The sequence below is a fragment of the Lutra lutra genome, chromosome 9, assembly GCF_902655055.1.
Source record: "Lutra lutra chromosome 9, mLutLut1.2, whole genome shotgun sequence".
Classification (NCBI taxonomy): domain Eukaryota; kingdom Metazoa; phylum Chordata; class Mammalia; order Carnivora; family Mustelidae; genus Lutra; species Lutra lutra.
The window spans coordinates 76,563,734-76,582,648 of NC_062286.1; the positions used below are offsets into that span (position 1 = coordinate 76,563,734).

Sequence of the window (18,915 nt, forward strand, 5' to 3'; positions counted from 1 at the left end):
CCCCCGCCGCCCCCTGCCGCCCCCCGCCGCCCCCACGACCGGGCAATTGGCTGGGCTGTGGACCTCGAGGTAGCCCTTCCCGGACTTTGGTCCCGGGCTGCCCCTGATCAGCAGGGCGGCCTCCGCGCGCAGGAAGCTGGAGGCCGGATGGGGGCGCCCCTCCTCTCCGCGGGGTTCGGGCTCAGAGCCACTGCACGTGCTGGGGCTCCCCGCAAACGTGCGTGGTCCCCTGTCCCCAGACTCTGCGCCCTGCACCCCAGGTGAGGCTCCCGAAGACGGACTGCGATGAGAGGAACGCGAGTTTGGAAATCAGAGCACGTGCGTATGAGGTGCTGGCCCTGGATGGAAGCCTCAGTGTCCTCATCCGAGAAATGGGAATGTCTACACAGCCATCCCAGGGTTGCACAGCGGCCACCATAGGCCCCCAGATGGCTGGCGGTCAGGCGGGAGTCCCCAGGTTTAGCGAGGGCCGCTCGCCTGGCTCCGCCTCGGAGGGGACGGAGCACGACACGGGGACCCCTGGCCCTGGCCTCCATTCGCAGGTGGCAGACAGAGCACAGACGAAGCGCCCAGCGCTGTCTGAGCTCCTGACGTGTCTTAGGGACATACTCAAGTCACACGACACTTGGGTGAGAGTTTTACCGACGAAGAACCAGGCACTCGGTATGCCAGCCCTCGGGGTTCCGGGGGTGACACGCCTGTGCCCGCGCTTCCAGCTGGGTTACCTTGGGGTTAGTGGGGGCGACTGTGAAATCGGAGAACCGGGTGGGGACGCGGAGGAGGGCAAGACTACCCACACCTGTTTTCTTCTCTTCCTTCCGGACTCAGAATTCTTAGGAAAAATGTGGGTGTGTGTTGGAGGAGGGTCGGGTGGGGAGAAGGTAAACAGCTCGGGCTCTGACGCTGGAATCCAGACCACAGAGTTTAAGAAATTCAGCTCCTCCAACTCCTGCCCTCCCAGTTCCTCTTTCCCCTTCACCGCTGCCCGCGGTGGGCTGGTTTTCTCACACCTTCCCACGCACAGACCAGGTCCCCCTCGCTCTCTCCACAACCCTGGGCAAATCAGAATCCAGTCAGAGAGGCGAGAAGATTGCTCCCCACCTCTGCTAGGAGGACCCTCCTGTTTCCTCTCCACCCGCACCTCTATCCCCCCTTTCGCCAGGCCTTCGTTTTCTTTTTCCTTATTTATTTACGACTTTTTTGCAGAGCATTTCTTTCTGGAATAATGTTTGGCACCAAAACAACTCAAACCATATTATTTGTAATTAATCTAGAGGAGAGGTAAACAGCGACTGGTGAAGGAACAAGGATCCATGATAGCCTAGGTTTGTTTTGGGTGTTTGTTACCTGGATGGATGGGTAGGTGGGTGGATGGAGGCATGAATGATGTTCCCCTTACACAGTACAAAGGAAAGGATAGTTACCTATATTTTAATGTATGCAGTCAAATAGCGGGAGGAATTGAGGCCATAAGTAGGATGTTTGGGGTCTGAATTATCCAGGCAAACCCTAAACACAGGCTAAATAATCTGCTGTCTGGTCGCTGTCTGATATGCCCTCTGGTTTTTGTTTAGATAAAAAAATCACATCTGTCCAATTGGCGCCCTTCCTGGGTTGAGTGTCGGCCACCCTTTGACGTCAGTGTTCAGAAAAATGACAGTTCCCCTTTTATCCCAGTGTTTGGCCTCATTTAGTCACAGCCAGCTGGAATCCTACACGTGGAGCTATGGGCTCTTTCCAGTTTCTATAGGCTCCTTGCAGTAGCCTCCTCTGCCCTGGTGCCTTGCTCTGGCCTCCCCTGGATGGCAGTGACTCCCCTAAGTCACTCAGTTCAGTAGATGCTTGGAGGTTTTGGTGAACCTGAATGGTGAGAACTGTCAGATCCCTACGATCTCTCCATACCCAGAACCCATTGGTTCAGCCAATCCCTTTCCCTGAGCTTCTGGGTCTGTCTTTGCCTCCCTGACTCTCCCCTTTCCCCACACTTTCATGTAATTCAGCAAGTATTTAAGAGCAGATAGCTTTAGATGAGTAAGAGGGCTAAGTTATGAACTGGACTGGTTACTTGGAAATCTCTGCTTTGGTCCTGCTATCTCTTGAATTATTTAGAAGTCTGTTTTGAAATTTCTAGACATATGGTTGGTTTATTTTTGTTGTTGGTTTTGTTGTTGTTGTTTGGCTATCATTGTGTTTTTCATTTCTAATTTTATTGCACTTTGGTGAGTGAAGATGGTCTGAGTATTATTTTTGGGTGGAAGGATATGTTAATCCCTGAGCCTTTGGTCGACTTTGTGAATGTGTATTCTTTCAGAATGTAGTTCTAAATGTTTCTGTTAGATCAACCTGCGCTGTCACCCAAATTATTGTTATTGTTATTATTATTATTATTTGAGAGATAGAGCAACTGAGCAGCGTGATGGGTACAGAGGGAGAGGGAGAGAGAATCTTAGCAGGCTCCCTGCCCAGCATGAAGCCAGGTGCAGGGCTCGATCTTATGACCCTGAGATCGTGACCAAAATCAAGAGATGGTTGCTTAACCACCTGAGCCGCCCAGATACCCCATCATTATTCTTATCTTAAAAAAACTGATTAATATTTTGGTTTCTGAGAGTAATATGTTTGAGTCTCCACTGTAATTTTTGGTCAGTTTCTCCCTATTCTTTGAGCAGATTTCATTTTATATATTTTAAATCTACATTGTTAGATGTAAAAAGCCTCATGACTATTTTACCTTCTTGTTGTAGTGTCTCTTGATCAATATGAGCTATTTCTTCTTCGGTTCTTTTCATCTTGACTTTGACTTTGTCTGACACCAATATTGCTATACCTTTGTGTGTTTGTTTATTTTCCAGGTGTTGTAAGTTGGTCAAAAAGATGCCACGGGGTTCCTGGCTGGCTCAGTCAGTAGAGCATGCGGCTCTTGAGTTCAGGGTTGTGAATTTGAGCCCCATGTTGGGTGTAGACTTGAAAATACATGTAGTCATGTAGACATGACTTGAAAATAAAATCTTAAAAAAAAAAAAAGATGTCACAATAACTCCTTCTCTTCTTGAATCCATACACCTTGCAGTGTGACTTTGCCACTCGTCCCATCAAAGATGAGTGTGCTTCCACAACCATGGCACATAGCTGGAGTTTGAAAATCTCCACTCTGAGAGCCCCTGTTATTGAAAAGGAGATCAAGTCTTTCATGTTTCTGTAATTATTGCTATGTTTATACATACTCCTGACATCTTATTACCTGTTTTCTAATTGCCACGATATGTTAGTTTCCTATTGCTGTTAAAACAAATTACTACAAACTTAGCAGGGCTTACAATGATGTTTGTTACACTTCTGTCTGTCAGAAGTCTGAATGGGTCTTTTTGGCTAAAATTAAAGTATTGTCAGAGCTGTATTGTCTTCTGGGGGCTCGAGGAAAGAACCTGTTTTTCTTGTCTTTCCCAGCTTCTAGAAGCCACCTTCGTTCTTTAGCTCAAGTCCCTTCCTCCATTGCTTCAGGGCACCACTCTTTATCACACCTCTCTCCTGCCTCCCTCTTTCCCTTATAAGAACATTTGTGATTACATTGGGCCCATCTCTAATCAGGATGGTCCTTTCCTCTCTAATCCCTTGGTATAATCACACCGCACAAGTCCCTTTTATCATGTTAGGGTGACATAGTCACAGATTCTGGGGATTAGGACATGGAGGTCTTTGGAAGGGGGAGTGGATGGGCGGATGCGGCGTTATTCTGTCTACACACATCCCTCCTCCTTGTTTTCTTCTTTTTTTTCCTCCCTCTTTCTTTCGGAGTTTATCAGGATGCTCATGGCTGTGAGTAATAGTAACCCCAGTTAAACAGTGGCTTAACCAATAGAAAGTTACAGGCTCGTATACCTGGATATCTGATGGGAGAATGGTCCGTGATGGGACCAACCGTGTCATCATGGATCTGCTTCTTTCCATCCTCCAGATCTGCTCTCTGCAGCATCAGCTTTATCCCAAGGCTGCTGCTTTGAGGGGTCAAGGGATGTAAAGTATCCGTAGCTTTTCCTGTAGACCAGGGGTTCCCGACCTTGGCACCACTGATTTTGGGGGCTGAATGGTTTTTGTGGGGGGCTGTCCTTTGCATTCTAGGATATTTAGCACATCCATGGTTCCTCTCCCTTGGATGCCAGAGTTCTTCTCCAGTTGGGACAATCGAAAATGTCTCCAGACATTGCCCAATATCTGTGGGAGTCAAAATTGTTCCCCAGGGGACTCCTGGGTGGCTCAGCAGTTAAGCATCTGCCTTTGGCTCAGGTCATGATTCCAGCATCGTGGGATCGAGTCCCACATCAGGCTCCTTGCTTGGCTGGGAGCCTGCTTCTCCCTCTGCCTCTGCCTGCCACTCTGTCTGCCTGTGTTCTCTCTTTCTCTCTGACAAATACATAGATAAAATCTTAAAAAAAAAATTGCTCCCCAGGTGAGAACTGGGTGCGTTTACTGGCAATCTAAGGATCACATGACCACACCTGAACCAGTTATTGGGGCAAAGGAGTGGGCCAATCTGATTTAGTCAAATTAAGATTTGTATTTGAAGCTGGAGGTGGAGTCGGTTTCCTCCAAAGTCTGTGGCCATGGAGAAGGAGTGGGATCCTTACACAAAACCCTAGTTCATGACTGGGAGGTAGGAAATGTTGTCTGGGAGGTAGCTAGTCATGTCCAGTATTCCTGGCTTTTGATTACATTTTCTTTGATCCATTTTTCCTGCTATATTCTATTCCCATGTATCTAGGGGTTATTTTCTAAATACATGCATTTATTTAAATTTGTACATTTCTAATAATGTGTATTGTTTTTTTTAATTTTTTTTTAAGATTTTATTTATTTATTTGACAGAGAGAGATCACAAGTAGATGGAGAGGCAGGCAGAGAGAGAGGGGGAAGCAGGCCCCCTGCTGAGCAGAGAGCCCGATGCAGGACTTGATCCCAGGACCCTGAGATCATGACCTGAGCCAAAGGCAGCGGCTTAACCCACTGAGCCACCCAGGTGCCCAATAATGTGTATTGTTAAACAACATCTATATCCAGCCCTAGAACTTAAAGCAAGAACAAAGGAATCTGGGCAAGCTTTAGCTTCCTTCTGAAATCCCCTACTGACAACTTCCATATTGATTTTGTTTAGATTATTATTTAAAAATTTTATATGGGCAATACTTAGATGTCTTCATATGTTTCCCTAATGTATTAACTTGCTATTACTTTTTTTTAAAAGATTTTATTTATTTACTTGACAGGCAGAGAGATCACAAGTAGGCAGAGAGGCAGGCAGAGAGAGTGGGTGGAAGCAGGTTCCCTGCTGAGTAGAGAGCCCGATGTGAGGCTTGATCCCAGGACCCTGAGATCACCACCTAAGCCAAAGGCAGAGGCTTTAACCCACTGAACCACCCAGGTGCCCCTTACCTGTAATTACTTCTTATATTCCATACATTTTTGGGGAATTATTCTGTGTGTCTGTGTGTGTCTTTCTTCAGATCCGGGAAATTCTTGGTTTTTATAAAAAAAATGATTTCTCATCTATTCTCTCTATTATCCACTTCTAAAAAAATTTTTTTTTGATGGTTGCTAGAATTTTTAAATCTTATCTGCATGTCATTGAACTTTCCTTTCTTTTCCCCATCTCCCTTTGCCCCGCCTTCTGGGAATATTCTTCCGCCTCATCTTCCAGCTTATCGTTTTTCCATTTAGTTAAAGTATTCTACGGTTCAGCCCATCTACTGGGTTTTAAATGTCAGTGGTATCATATTTTTATTTACAAAGACTTTATTGGTATCCTCCTACAACTGGTTGTCTTCATTTCATGGATGTGATACTCACCCTTATTTCTTTGAGGAGACTGTTGTCAGGTGTGAACTCTCTATCGGTGAAGGTAATATTAGTTGCTGTAACAGGTAAAGCCCACCCTAGAGTCAGTGGCTTAGCACAATGACGGTTCATTCCTCATTCCTATGAGGCTCAGCCAGGGAAGCCGTTCTACCCCACACATTTGGGGATCTGATTTGACAGAAGTTGACAGAGGACCTTGCCTCCTTCATCAGGTAGCTGCTTCTCCATTTACAGGTTAGAAAGTTGAAGCTGAGAGTCTTAACTTGGGCCCCCCAAGGTACACAGCTGGTAAGTAGAGGCACCTGAATATAAAGAACTGGCATCAAGCCCCATGCTTTTTCTCCCCTGTATAGTCTTTCTTTCTTTAAGATTTTACTTATTTAGAGAGAGAGAGAGCACATGAATGGGGGGGAGGGAGAAGAAGACTCCCCACTTCTTAAAGAGTTCTGCCTCTGATCCACTCAGTATGGTGTATGTTGGGGGGATTTGGTTCTAAAGCTAGTAAGGCAAAAGTTGCATATAGGTAAAATCAAATTAGAGTAGTTTTTATATCCCTTATAAAGCACAGTATGCAGTAATTCTTAGACATGAAAGCTTGGGAACCACTTAGCTAGAACCACCAAAGGGAGTCACAGAAGGAAAATCAATATGGCAGATGCTTGGACCTTTAGTCTCTTCTGCTCTAAAGATAACCCCTGTCTTTCTGGATGAACAGAGGGTGGGTTCTCAAACCGTTCCTGTTTGCCTGCAGGGTTACTCCATTCTGTGTGATAATGAAGCCCTTTGCCAGTAATTTAGTTATTGTCTCCCAGCTCCAAAAGCATGGTTTATATTCTGCATTGTGTTGCCAACTCCATTGAAGCTTCCCTGCTGGTTCTATTGGGCCCTGCCAGTTGAGGTAGGGGAGGGAGTCCGCAAGGATGGGGCTGGGTTGTGTGAGGGGCTGGCCCCTCCCTTCTTGTTTTCTATCTTTGCCCTGCCTCCCTGTGGCTCCTGAGCTCCACAGCCTGGGTCCTTCCCTTAGCTTCCCTGTCCCGTCCTCTGCAACTTGCAGTTTCCCTGTTCTTGCAGAATCAGCTTTAATGTGACCCCATCAGAGATGTCAGCGAAGCTGGTGTGCCCCTTTGGAGGTCAGAGTTTCAATTCTGCTCAAGTCCTTCCCCACCTGCCAAGTTTTTTGTAATTGTTTCTTCTTTGGTTCTCCTCAGCCCTAGGGGTGGTAGCTGCTTCTTCCAGCTTCTATGGTGGTGTCTGATACTGCAGAATTTTTTTCTTTTTTTTAAGATTTTATTTATTTGACAGAGAGAGAGAGAGAGAGAGTCACCAGAGAGGGGGGGGAAGCAGGCTCCCCACTGAACCACTGAGTGGAGAGCCTGATGCGGGGCTCAATCCCAGGACCCTGAGTACATGACCTGAGCCGAAGGCAGAGGCCTAACCCACTGAGCCACCCAGGCGCCCCCTGCAGAACCCTTTTTTTTTTTTTTTTTTGCCTTTTCAGTTACTTAGTTAACAGTTCTCTGTAATAGACTCTTTGTTAAGTAACTGGCATGGTTTCTGTCTACCAACTGGTATATTTTTATATGCTTAATTTTACATAGTAAAAAAATTGGGGGGGCACCTGGGTGACTCACTTGGTTAGGCATCCAACCCTTGATTTTGGCCCCGGTCATGATCTTAGGGTTGTGAGATCAAACCCTGCCTTGGGCTCTGCACTGTGTGGAGCCTGCTTGAGATTCTCTCTCCCTCTGCACTTCCCCGCTTTTTGTTTATGGTTGTAATTTGTAACCCAGGGAGGGTTAGGTCTTAAGATTAGGGCATCAAATAATAAAAGTAGTTGGCCCTCCCATATATTGCCTCTAATATGATCATAGTTGGCTGTTGGCCCTGGGATGGAGCCGTCTGTGACCTCTGCTGATACCCTACCAGATAGCGCAGGGCACGTTAGGAGAAAGCCCTTCGTCTGCACCGTGGTTACTGTCTGCTTTCCAGCACTCTGTAAATAGAAAAGGAAGCTTATGTCTCTCTGCTCCTCAGAGGTGGGAGATCCTTGGGGAGATATACTCATAGGCTAGCTATGCTTTCAGTTTAGCTTATATATCTGCTCCATTTCCATTTGCTCTGGCTCCAGGGCCAGTGGGCTCTCCCCTACTCTTTCTTCCCTCCTCCCTCCCATGAAGATAGTCTACAGCTTCTCTTTGCCAGGGGCCACTGAATGCTCTCTCCCTTCAAATCACTGGTAGACACTCCCCACCACCTCAACCCTCCACCTTCCAAAAGCCTGTGGCATTCCCTTAATTTTTCCTGGCATGGATCCTACATGCTTTGGATGAGAGTGGGGACCCTTAAGAATCCTAGGGCACTGTGGACAGTGGCCAACCTAGGCATTTCTTGTAGTCCATGTGTCGTGGAGGAATTCACACCTGCTACCCACAGAGGAAGAAACTGAGAAATATTAGTGACTCCTACAACTTAATAGGAAAGACCCAAACCACGCCCTCCAAAAAAGCCAACAGAGTGATGGGTGAAAGATTTGAACAAACATTTCAAAAATATACAAATAGCCAATAGGTACATAAAAAATGCTCAACACTGGGGCTCCTGGGTGGCTCAGTGGGTTGAGCTTCTGCCTTTGGCTCAGGTCATGATCTCAGGGTCCTGAGATCACGCCCCGAATCAGGCTCTCTGCTATGCGGGGAGCCTGCTCCCCGCCTCCACCCGCCTGCCTCTCTGCCTACTTGTGATCTCTCTCTCTCTCTCTCTGTCAAATAAATAAAAATAAAATCTTTAAAAAAAAACGCTCAACACCATTAGTCGCTAAGGATATACAAATTAAATCTACAAAGAGATGCTTTTACATACCTAGCAGAATGAATACAGTTAAAGACTGACAATATGAAGCACTGACAAGGATGCAGAGATTAGAATGTCCGACATTGCTGGTGAGAGTGTAAAATGGCACGACTACTTTGGATATAAGGGTCTGGCAGTTTCTCATAAAATATAGAACTTCATCAAAGTTAAAAACTTTTGTCCATCAAAGCTCACTATCAAGAGAGGGAAAAGGCAACCACAAAAAAATGGGAGAAAATATTTGCAAATCATATTATCAAGTAAAGGATTAATATCCATATGTAAAGAACTCTTAAAACTCAACAGCAAAAAAAAAAAAAAAAAAAAAACTCAACAGCAAAACACTAAAAAAAAAAAATTTTAATTAAGAAAGGGGCAAAGGATTTGAAGACAATTCTCCAAGGATACACAAATGGCCCATCAGCACATGAAAAGATGTTCAATACCACTGATTAAGGAAAAGCAGATCAAGACCATATGAGGTACTACCTCATGCTCTTTGGAATAACTCTCACTAAAAAACACCCAAATAGAAAATCTGTATTTGTGGGGAAACTGAAACTCTTGTGCATTACTTGTGGGAATGTAAATGGTGCAGCTGCTGATAAAAACAGTATGGTAGTTTCTAAAAAAATTCAACAGAATTGGAATGCCTGGGTGGCTTAGTAGGTTAAGCATCTGCCTTCAGGTCGGATCATAATCTCAGGGTTCTGGGATTGAGTCCTGGGATCAAGCTCCAGGTTCTGGGATCGAGTGCTGGGAGAGAGCTCTAGGACTGAGCCCCTGGATTGAATCCCGAATGGGGCTCCCTGCTCAGCGGTCTGCTTCTCCCTCCGCCCCTCCTCCCACTCATGCTTGCACTCTCTCTCTGAAATAAATAAATACAATATGTTTAAAAAATTTAAACAGAATTATCACATAATCCAGCAATTGCACTTCTGGGTGTAGATCTAAAAGTGAAAGCAGGAACTTGAACAGATATCTGTACACTTCTGTTCATAGTAGTAGTATTTGCAGCAACCCAAAGGTGGAAGCGACCTAAGTGTCCATTGACTGAAGAATGAATAAAGAAAATGTGACCTAGATACCACGTTTTGTTTGTGTGTATATATGTATATATAAATATATATATATGGATATATATATCCATATATATATGGATATATATATATATTTCTATGATGGGATATTACACTAACAAAAGGAATGAAATTTTGACATATGCTGTAATACGGATAAACCTTGAAAACATTATGCTAACTGAAATAAGCCAGACACCAAAGGACAAATTTTATATTATTCCACTTATGAGATACCTAGAATAGTCAAGTTTGTAGAGATAGGAGGTAGAATAATGGTTGCTAGGGCCTGCGGAGAGGGGGAAGAGGTATTCCTTTTTTAATAGGCACAGATTTTCAGTTTAGGATAATGAAGAAGTTCTGGAGATGGATAGTGGTGATGGTTGTATAATAGTGTAAATGTACTTAATGCCACTGAATTGTGCACTTAAAAATAGCTAAAATGGCAAATTTTATGTTTGTAAGTTTTGATATAAAAATTGCTTTGACAGGGGTGCCTGGGTGGCTCATTTGGTTAAGTGTCTGACTTTGGCTCAGGTCATGATCTTGGGGTCCTGGAATGGAGCCCCATGTCAGGCTCCCTGCTTAGCGGGAAGTCTGTTTCTCCCTCTCCCTCTGCTGCTCTCCCTGCTTGTGCTCTCCTTCTGTCCATGTCAAATGAATAAATAAAATCTTTTTAAAAAAGTTTTTAAAAAAATTCTTTTACAAAAACTATACATAATCCTACCCTATGATCCAGCAATTTCACTCCTGTATTTACCCGAAAGGAATGAAAACGAAAAGATGTGCACAAGAATGCTCTTGGCAGCTTTACTTACGAAAGCTCCAAGCCAGAAATAATCCAAGATGCCTATTTATTTATTTATTCTTTCCAAGATGTCCATTAATAGGAGAATGGCAAAATCAGGTGTTGTTAACCTTCCAGTAAAAATTGCCAGTTTATTTTATCAGCAAAAGATGGGTTTATTCAGGAATAAAAGAGAATAGCAATCTGGGACAAACAAGCTGGGACAAAACAGGAGGCAAGTCTGGAGAACAAAGGAGAGGTACAAAGTTGCAAATTCAGAATCCATGACTGTGGATAAGAGTCTAGTCAGCTAGTAGTTCAGATAAAAGACTTTTGTGAATTCTGAACTTTCTAGCCCTTCAGAAATACTCACAGGATCACAATGTGGCTGTTTCTGAAAAGGTCATAATCAGAGGAGGTTTCCTCCTTTTACAAGGGATTGGGAAACGCAGACAAAGGGCATTTTCTTTCCCCAGTAGAGACGGAGAGGCAATGGACCTGATGCCTGGTCTGGACATCTTGGGAAAGCTGTCTGCTCAGATGTGGTCTGTTTCAGTTCCCAGAAATCTTTACTTTTAGGTCATCAGACGGTGTGCAGGTGCAGCCAGGATGCCGTGCTTTCTTCAGATATGTTATGCAGATCCAAGGATCCAAGGGTCCCTTATTTACGATGTACATGTATATAGCAGTGCCAAGGGGGTGGGGATTAGGATCCCCGTGTGTTCTGGTGTCCACGACAGTCACAGGTCATGGTCATTGATCCAGTATTGTTGACAGTGCCCCTCTCGCTCTCAGAAACATCGCTGTTTGGAGGATGACTTACAGGGTCATGTGCAAACTCTTGAGGTATCTGAGGCAGTCTGGGTGTCGAGGAGCCACGATTCAGGGAGAAGAGAAGTGCCCTGAGGTGAGTGTGACACCCGGAGTGGTGTTCCTCCCTGATGAGTTGGCCCATAGGTAAGTGGGAGGGACAACGAGGAGGAAAAGCTGGGCAGAGAGTAGTACTTCTCAAGAGTAATACATGATTTAAAAAAATACGTCTGAGTCTAAAAGAGCACTTAAAAAAAAGAGAGATTTTATTTATTTACTTGACAGAGAGAGAGAGGGAGAGCGCGTGAGCACACAAGCAGGGGGAAACAGCAGGCAGAGGGAGACAGGGAAGCAGGCTCTCTGGAGCTGGGAGCCCAATTAGGGGCTCGATACCAGGGCCCTGGAATCATGACCTGAGCTGAAGACAGAGCTTAACTGACTGAGTCACCCAGGCATCTCTAAAAGAGCTTTTTAAATAAATTTATAATAAAAAGTCTAAGTAATATGAAAAGCACAGCATCATTGTTAAAATGGCACCTTTTTTTCCTATCTTAATGGTACATAAAATAATGTATATTTCCCAGTTTAGGGCATCTTAGAGTTGTTGAAATATGGTATATTTGTTCCCATGTAGGAGTGTCTCTAAAGGACAGATTCCTAGAGGCAGAACCTGCTGGGTCAGAGGATATGTGCATTGGAGAGATTCTGCTGACCTGTCTTAGAAACAAAGAACAACAGTGTCTATTTCCCCCACTTTTACGAGCATTGGGTGTTAGCAGTCTTTTAAGTTTCTCCTCATCTGATGGGGTCTTAACCAGATCTTCATTTTGGCTTCAGTCCAGTGTGAAGGGGTCTGTGTTTCCCCAAATTATCCTGCCCTACTCCTGAGTGTAATCGGTTCAGTCTGCATCACATTTCCCTGGAGGTTGGGCCTTGGGACCTACACATCTTTCTCCTCCTTGAGGGAAAATAGAGGGTCATTTCTCCCATGTGGTGCTGTGGTGCTGGAGAGGACTGTGGACTAATTAGCATAGGAGGGGATTTCAGATGCTGCCTGATCCCAGGGGTTCTGAAAGGCATTCAAGGTGGTGCACACTGTTACAGATGGCAGTGGCATCTTTCAAACTTCTAGTTGGAAAAAAGCAACGAAAGTAATTCTTCAGACAGCCTCTTGCTCTGTGAACATGGGATCCCTCTGGGAGCCTCCCATGCATTTCCCAGCACCCACAGGGGCACCCGAACCCAGGTGTGTGCATTGGACTCAGGTTCTCCCCTGGATCCTCTGTGGGTTTTGATTACTCTATGGCAACTTGTTTTAGTCCTATACTGCTTAATATATGCTCACAACAGAATGCTGGCTAAAAATATAAAATGTGAAAAGTTTGCTGAAATAAAGCAAATGAAGACCGTAACATGAAAATTCCACACGATGACTTAAGATGATCTTCATTCAATAGGTGTGCAAATTGCATTCAGCTGATCAAAATGTTTATCTGGCTAGTCTTGATATCTCTTCCATGTCAGAAACCAAAGCCAAAAAAGAGAAAATAGAGAGGCTATTCTATCCAATATAGTCTTTCATTATTAGGAATAAACATGAGCGAGACCTACTTCATATTCTTTGCAGAATGATGTTTGCACAAAGCAGCCTGAACCCTTCTGTTTTATCTCATCGTTTGGACACAAAAACATGAAAGTAATAAAAATAAACCAGTTTTTTTTTTAAAGGTGCAAAAAGCACAAATCCCAAACATTCATTTAGAAAAGCGGTTTCTGTCTATTTTTGATACTGTAAAGAGTCATTAAATTTCATACACTTTATCATACATTTGCCCCAATACCAAATATGATCAATGTTCTTTTAAAAGTTATTTGTTAATAGCACTGTTGATGGGAATGCAAACTGGTGCAGCCACTCTGGAAAACAGTATGGAAGTTCCTCAAGAAAATATTAAAAATAAAACTACCCTACGATTCAGCAATTCACCACTCGGTACTTACCCAAAGAAAACAAAAATACTAATTCAAAGGTTTACATGCACTCTGATGTTTATAGCAGCATTAACTACAATAGCTAAATTATGGAAACAGCCCAAATGTCTATCAACTGATGAATGGATAAAGAAGATGCATGGTGTGTACACACACACACACGAATATTACTCAGGCATAAACGAGAATGAAATTTTGCCATTTGCAATGACATGGCTGGAGCTAGAGAGTATTAGGCTAAGTGAAATAAGTCAGGCAGAGAAAGACATATGATTTCACTCATATGTGGAACTTAAGAAATAAAACAAATGAGCAAAGGGGAGAAAAAAGGGCGGGGCAGAATCTTAACTACAGAGAACAAACTGATGGTTGCCAGAGGGGAGGCGGATGTGGCGATGGGTTAAAATAAGCTATGGGGTTTAAGGTTTGCACTTGCCTGATGAACACCAGGTGTGGTATGGAAGTGTTGAATCACTACCTTGTACACCTGAAGCTAATATTACACTGTATTATGTTAACTAACTGGAATTTAAATAAAAATTTTAAAAAATTTGTTTATTTGTTAACAAAGCATGCTTTTCCCTTACGTAAATAACGTAAATGAAACATTCTGGACTACATGGTAAATGGAAATAGGTTGAGATTAGTCTTTATATTTTAGGCATTACTGGAGATTGTTTTAAAGTTATACATATATCTAAAATAACTTTATTTTTAAAATTATTTACTTACTTTTTAAAAAAAGATTTTATTTATTTGATAGAGACACAGCAAGAGAGGGAACACAAGCAGGGAGAGTGGGAGAGGGAGAGGCAAGCCTCTCACCAAGCAGGGAGCCCAATGCGGGGCTCATGACCCTGGGATCATGACCTGAGCCGAAGGCAGATGCTTAATGACTGAGCCACCCAGGCGCCCCAATAACTTTATTTTTAAAGTGACTTATTATACACATCATGAAAATTATTATGTGATTCAATAATCTCAAGATGTTGGCAAGTATATACATGATGAAAAGAGTTCTCCAGTCAAGATAGGCTAGAGAGCTCTTATTTGGTCTCGATCCCTCAGATTATGGATGAAGAAGCTGACGTCCAGAGAGGGTAAGAGATTTACTTAAGGTCACACAACCAGGGAGAGTCACAGCTCAGACTCTTAATTCATGGCTCTTTAAAGGCAGTCCGTATGAATTGAAGTGATTTGAAGGTCTTATGAGACTTCTTGCTGGAAAAATCTCTCTGGTAGCAGAGGTTCTGACACTGCGCAACGCCACCCCTCCACATGTTCAGCATAGCCTTTAACTGGGTCCTTCCTTTAGAGCCCCATTTTCCTTGGGGACTAAGCTATTTTAGTTCTCCAAGTCTGTAGGGGATGCTGCCTTCCCCTCCCATGCAACCAGGATGAGTTAATATCTCCAGAACCAATGAAAGAGTAAATCTAGGATGGGAGAAGGGAGAGGGAAGTGGACCACCAGGGGCCAGCCTTGCTGCTCATGGTTCACCAGGTACGTTCTTTTTTTTTTTTTTTTTTTTTTAAAGATTTTATTTATTTGACAGAAAGAGGGATCACAAGTAGGCAGAGAAGCAGGCAGAGAGAGAGTGGGGAGCAGGCTTTCCGCTGAGCAGAGAGCCGGATGTGGGGCTTGATCCCAGGACCCCGGGATCACGACCTGAGCCGAAGGCAGAGGCTTTAACCCACTGAGCCACCCAGGTGCCCCTTACCAGGTACGTTCTACCTGAGGGACTTGGAGGAAGAGCAGACTCTGGAGATGCTACTGAATTTGAGAAGACACTATGTATAGGTCCACGATTTACTTTCTTGTTCATCAGGAAATAACCCCTTTCAATTTAAAATTTAAAAATTTGGGGGGCCTGGCCAACTCCGTTGGTGTAGCATGCAAGTCTTGATCTCGTGCTTTGAGTTCGAGCCCCACACTGGGTGTAGAGATTACTCAAAAATAAGATCTTAAAGAAAAATCAAACCTTTAAAAATAAACATACAAATTTTAAAAAGTATTCCCATCTCAGAGAAACCATGTGATTACGTTAACAGCCTGTTCCAACTTATTTGTTTCAAAGTCTCACTCTCTGCTGCCCTCGAATTACCCTGCACTTGGCCAGGCATGCTCCAGGGAGCCCCAATCCTGGCGTGCTTGATGGGACCTTGCAGAGGTGTGTTGACCGTCCCCTTTTCTGAGCTCTTGCTCTGGGCTTATGTCTCTTACAGTTCAAAACTATCTAGAGAGTCTCACTTACCTCTTTTTTCTGGGCAGATAACCCAGTAGGCACAGGGCACTGAGCTTTCTTAAAAAACCATCTTTGGGAGCCCCCCTGCCTTTCTGCTACTGTCTCCTCATTGCCTGATCAGTCTAATCAATTCTGTTTGAATTTCAAGGCTTTATACAATCCTGCTGCTTGATACTGTCACCCTAACGCAACCTGTTACTGTGAGCAGTCACCATCAAAGTGATGACATACAGGACCTTTTTTTCTGCCTCCCATCACTTGCTCATTGCTGTTCCCCCAAACTATTATCATATTGTTCTGTTGTTCGCTCTCCGGGCTCTGGTCAGCCAAACGGTGACCAACAGGCATAGGGAAGCCCAGGAGCCTATGGAGAGAGGCAACCTGGAGGAAGACACTCAGTGTGGTGGGTAATTTGTGGAGGGGGCTGCAGCTAACCTCCCCTGGGGATGCAGGTTCTGGGTGGAGTTACCAAGTAGGTACAGTAGGCGCAGTGCCTAGAGCCCCCCAGAATGTTCATTTTAAATTCTTCATAATCAGAAGAAAAAGTAAGTACGATAGTCATGTTGTCACAATAAATCCAGCCCAGATTATATTTTCTTTATTTTCCAGGAAAAAAATACCATTAATTTTTTTTCTTTTTTTTTTTTTAATGGAGGAAGGGGTCCACGAAGACAAAAGTGCCTGGGGCACCGGACAGTTACAATTTGGCCCTAGGTAGAGTGTGACATTGCCTGGTTAAAAAAAAAAGAAAAAGAAAAAAAGAAAGAAATGGATATCCAGATATTTGTATGAGACCTCTTGATTTTAAATACCAGGAACTAGTTTTAAAATTAAGCCAAAAAACATGTTGTGTCCCAACAAAACACGCGGGCTTAGCCGGCACTTTCTCGAAGGCCCGCGGCTTGACATGACTTCGGGGACACGCCTTGTGCCTGGGCTCAGGACCGACGAGGGGCCCTCCAGGCTCCGATGCTGAAACTCCCGCCCTGTCCGGTCCCGGAGGCCCGGCCGGGGGAGGCCGCCCTCGGTCCGCCTCCGGCCCCGGGCGCCGCGTGGCTGCCCCACTGGACGGCTCCGCGGACCCAGGGCGGCGCTGGGAGTCTAGGCCCGGGCCTCTCGCTCGCTGGTCACGCGGGGCGCGGGCAGGGGGCGGCCGCCGGCTAAGTGCGGCCGGTGAGCCGAAGCCAGCCCGCTCGGCCCCACCCCTCGGCCCGCGTCACCACCGCACCGAGGCCCGCCTGCCGTCCGCCGCCCGTCCGGCTCCTCGCCCTCCCCGCTCCCCAGACGAAACTCCCGGAGGACGCCGAACGCGGCGGCCGAGGCTCCTCCTCCCGCGCTGCTTGGCGAGGCGGGCTGAACTCTTTTCAACGCCCCAGCGAGCAGCCCATCACGGCCCTCCCAACCGACCCTTCATCCCCGGGCGAGACCCTCGCAGGACGCCCCGCTCAGTCTGCCGCGGGTCGCGGGACAAATGCAGGCGACGCGGAGCCCGGAACCGCGAGTGCGCATGCTCCGCCGAAGCCCGCACCGGGCCTGGGTGAACCCTGATAGAGCCATCGCGAGGCCGGCTAAGCGGAGCTCCAGTGGCGCAATCGGTTAGCGCGCGGTACTTATACAGCAGTACATGCAGAGCAATGCCGAGGTTGTGAGTTCGAGCCTCACCTGGAGCACGACCCTTTTGGACATCCGCAGCCCCCTTTTATCTCCTTACCCAAAGGAACCGGTTAGTCTCTCTTTAGCGTTCTCAGTTCCTGTCGCTGACTGCCTGCCTGCGCTTGTCGCTCCGCCGCTGGCAGGAAGCAGCTCGCCCTGGAGATTCTTACCCGCTGTGCAAACTACTTGTTGCCCTCAGCCACTCGAATCCGGACCTACCTAAGGCTTCCTCCTACTTGTCTTCCCAGGCCTTTCCTTTACCCGCATCCAGTCCCCGGCCACGGTACCGGCTAGGTAGAAGAGAGATACAGGCGCGCCGCACCGGCGGAGGGGCCCCGCCTGGGCATAGACGTCGAAAATCTACCCGGTGTACCCCAACTCCCGGAGCCGGGACGAGGTCTGGCTTCCCGTCCACTGCCCCTAGACCAGAGCCGCGTGGGGCGTGGCTCGGCGCAGCGCTCTGGGGGTGGCGGGTCGCCAGCCGGACGACCACTCCGGGGAGTTGGGGCCAAGGGGCTCAGCGCAGGGCGAAAGTGGAGCAGCTGCTCCCCTCCGTCCGAACTGCGGACACCCTGACACCGCGGGCCCTTCTCCCATCCCCAGGCACACTGGCCTCCCTGGGCCGACGTACAGAGTTTGGGAAATGTGCGCTGGGCGTTTTCTTCTCCCCATCTTGCGCCTCCTCTCCCCGGGGTCGGTGTGCGGTGGTGCCAGTCGCCAGTAGACCCGGGAGCAGACGTTTTCTAGTGATGCCGAGTGGCGGCTGTCCTTTCATGCATGCCACAAATGCCAGGTTCAGAAGTCCTCCCGGGGCGAGGGGTAGCGGTGGGGGGTGGGGGTGGGGGGCAGGAAATCTGGTTTTTGCAGCCAGCACGGGAACACTTCTCTGAAGCGTGGAGGCTGCTTTGCCATGGGGGTAGATGGGTGCCCCACATCCCCAGGAGGTGTGGGCGGAGCAGGGAACAAGTTTAGTCAGGCGAGAGTCGTCCCAAACGCGTTGTCCACGAGAGTGGTTTCTGCTGTTTTTTTTGGACAGGATGGTAGTAAAACCCTGGGATAGAAAGTCTACCTGGAGCGCTGAGAAGCAAGATCTGGAAGGATTAGAGAAAGTGGAACCCCAGACCCAGACTGAGGTTGGAGAGCCTCATGCCCACCCACCGAAATGGGAGGAAGTCTGCCCTCCTCACCTAACCAGGCCCTCCCCCAGCTAGAGCCTTTTGCTCACAGGACCATACCCAGCGGATGCTGAGAAATCTAGCTCAGGCCTGGAGACAAGTGTCTATCCATTAATAATAAAATAATAATAAAGTTTGCCTAAGTTAAAAAAACAATTTTAAGAAATAATTCACATACCATTTTAAGGTGTACAATTCAGTGGATTTTAGTATATTTTATATATATATATATATATATATATATATATATATATATATAATAGTATATATATTTAGTATATCACCAAGGTATGTAACCATCACTAGGTTTAATTTTAGAACATTTTCAGCACCTCACAAGAAACCCCATATCCTCTAGCTATCACCGCCCTAGCTCCCCAGTCCAGACCTAAGCAACCACTAATCTACTTTCTGCCTCTATACATTTCCCTACTGGGGACTTTCATCTGAATGGAATCATACAACTTACGTATGGT

The 18,915-nt window shown here is 46.0% G+C and overlaps 1 long non-coding RNA gene and 1 other non-coding gene across 2 annotated transcripts; both read left to right on the top strand.

Annotated features, from left to right (window-relative positions):
• Positions 1-20: 20 nt before the first annotated feature.
• On the top strand, positions 21-4,281 carry LOC125108944 (uncharacterized). Its single transcript, XR_007130058.1, has 3 exons — positions 21-318; positions 1,207-1,325; positions 2,853-4,281. It is a non-coding gene; the product is annotated as an uncharacterized LOC125108944 (long non-coding RNA).
• A 12,907-nt stretch (positions 4,282-17,188) lies between these two features.
• On the top strand, positions 17,189-17,281 carry TRNAI-UAU (transfer RNA isoleucine (anticodon UAU)). The gene is given in 2 exon segments: positions 17,189-17,226; positions 17,246-17,281. It is a non-coding gene; the product is annotated as a tRNA-Ile (tRNA).
• Positions 17,282-18,915: the final 1,634 nt, after the last annotated feature.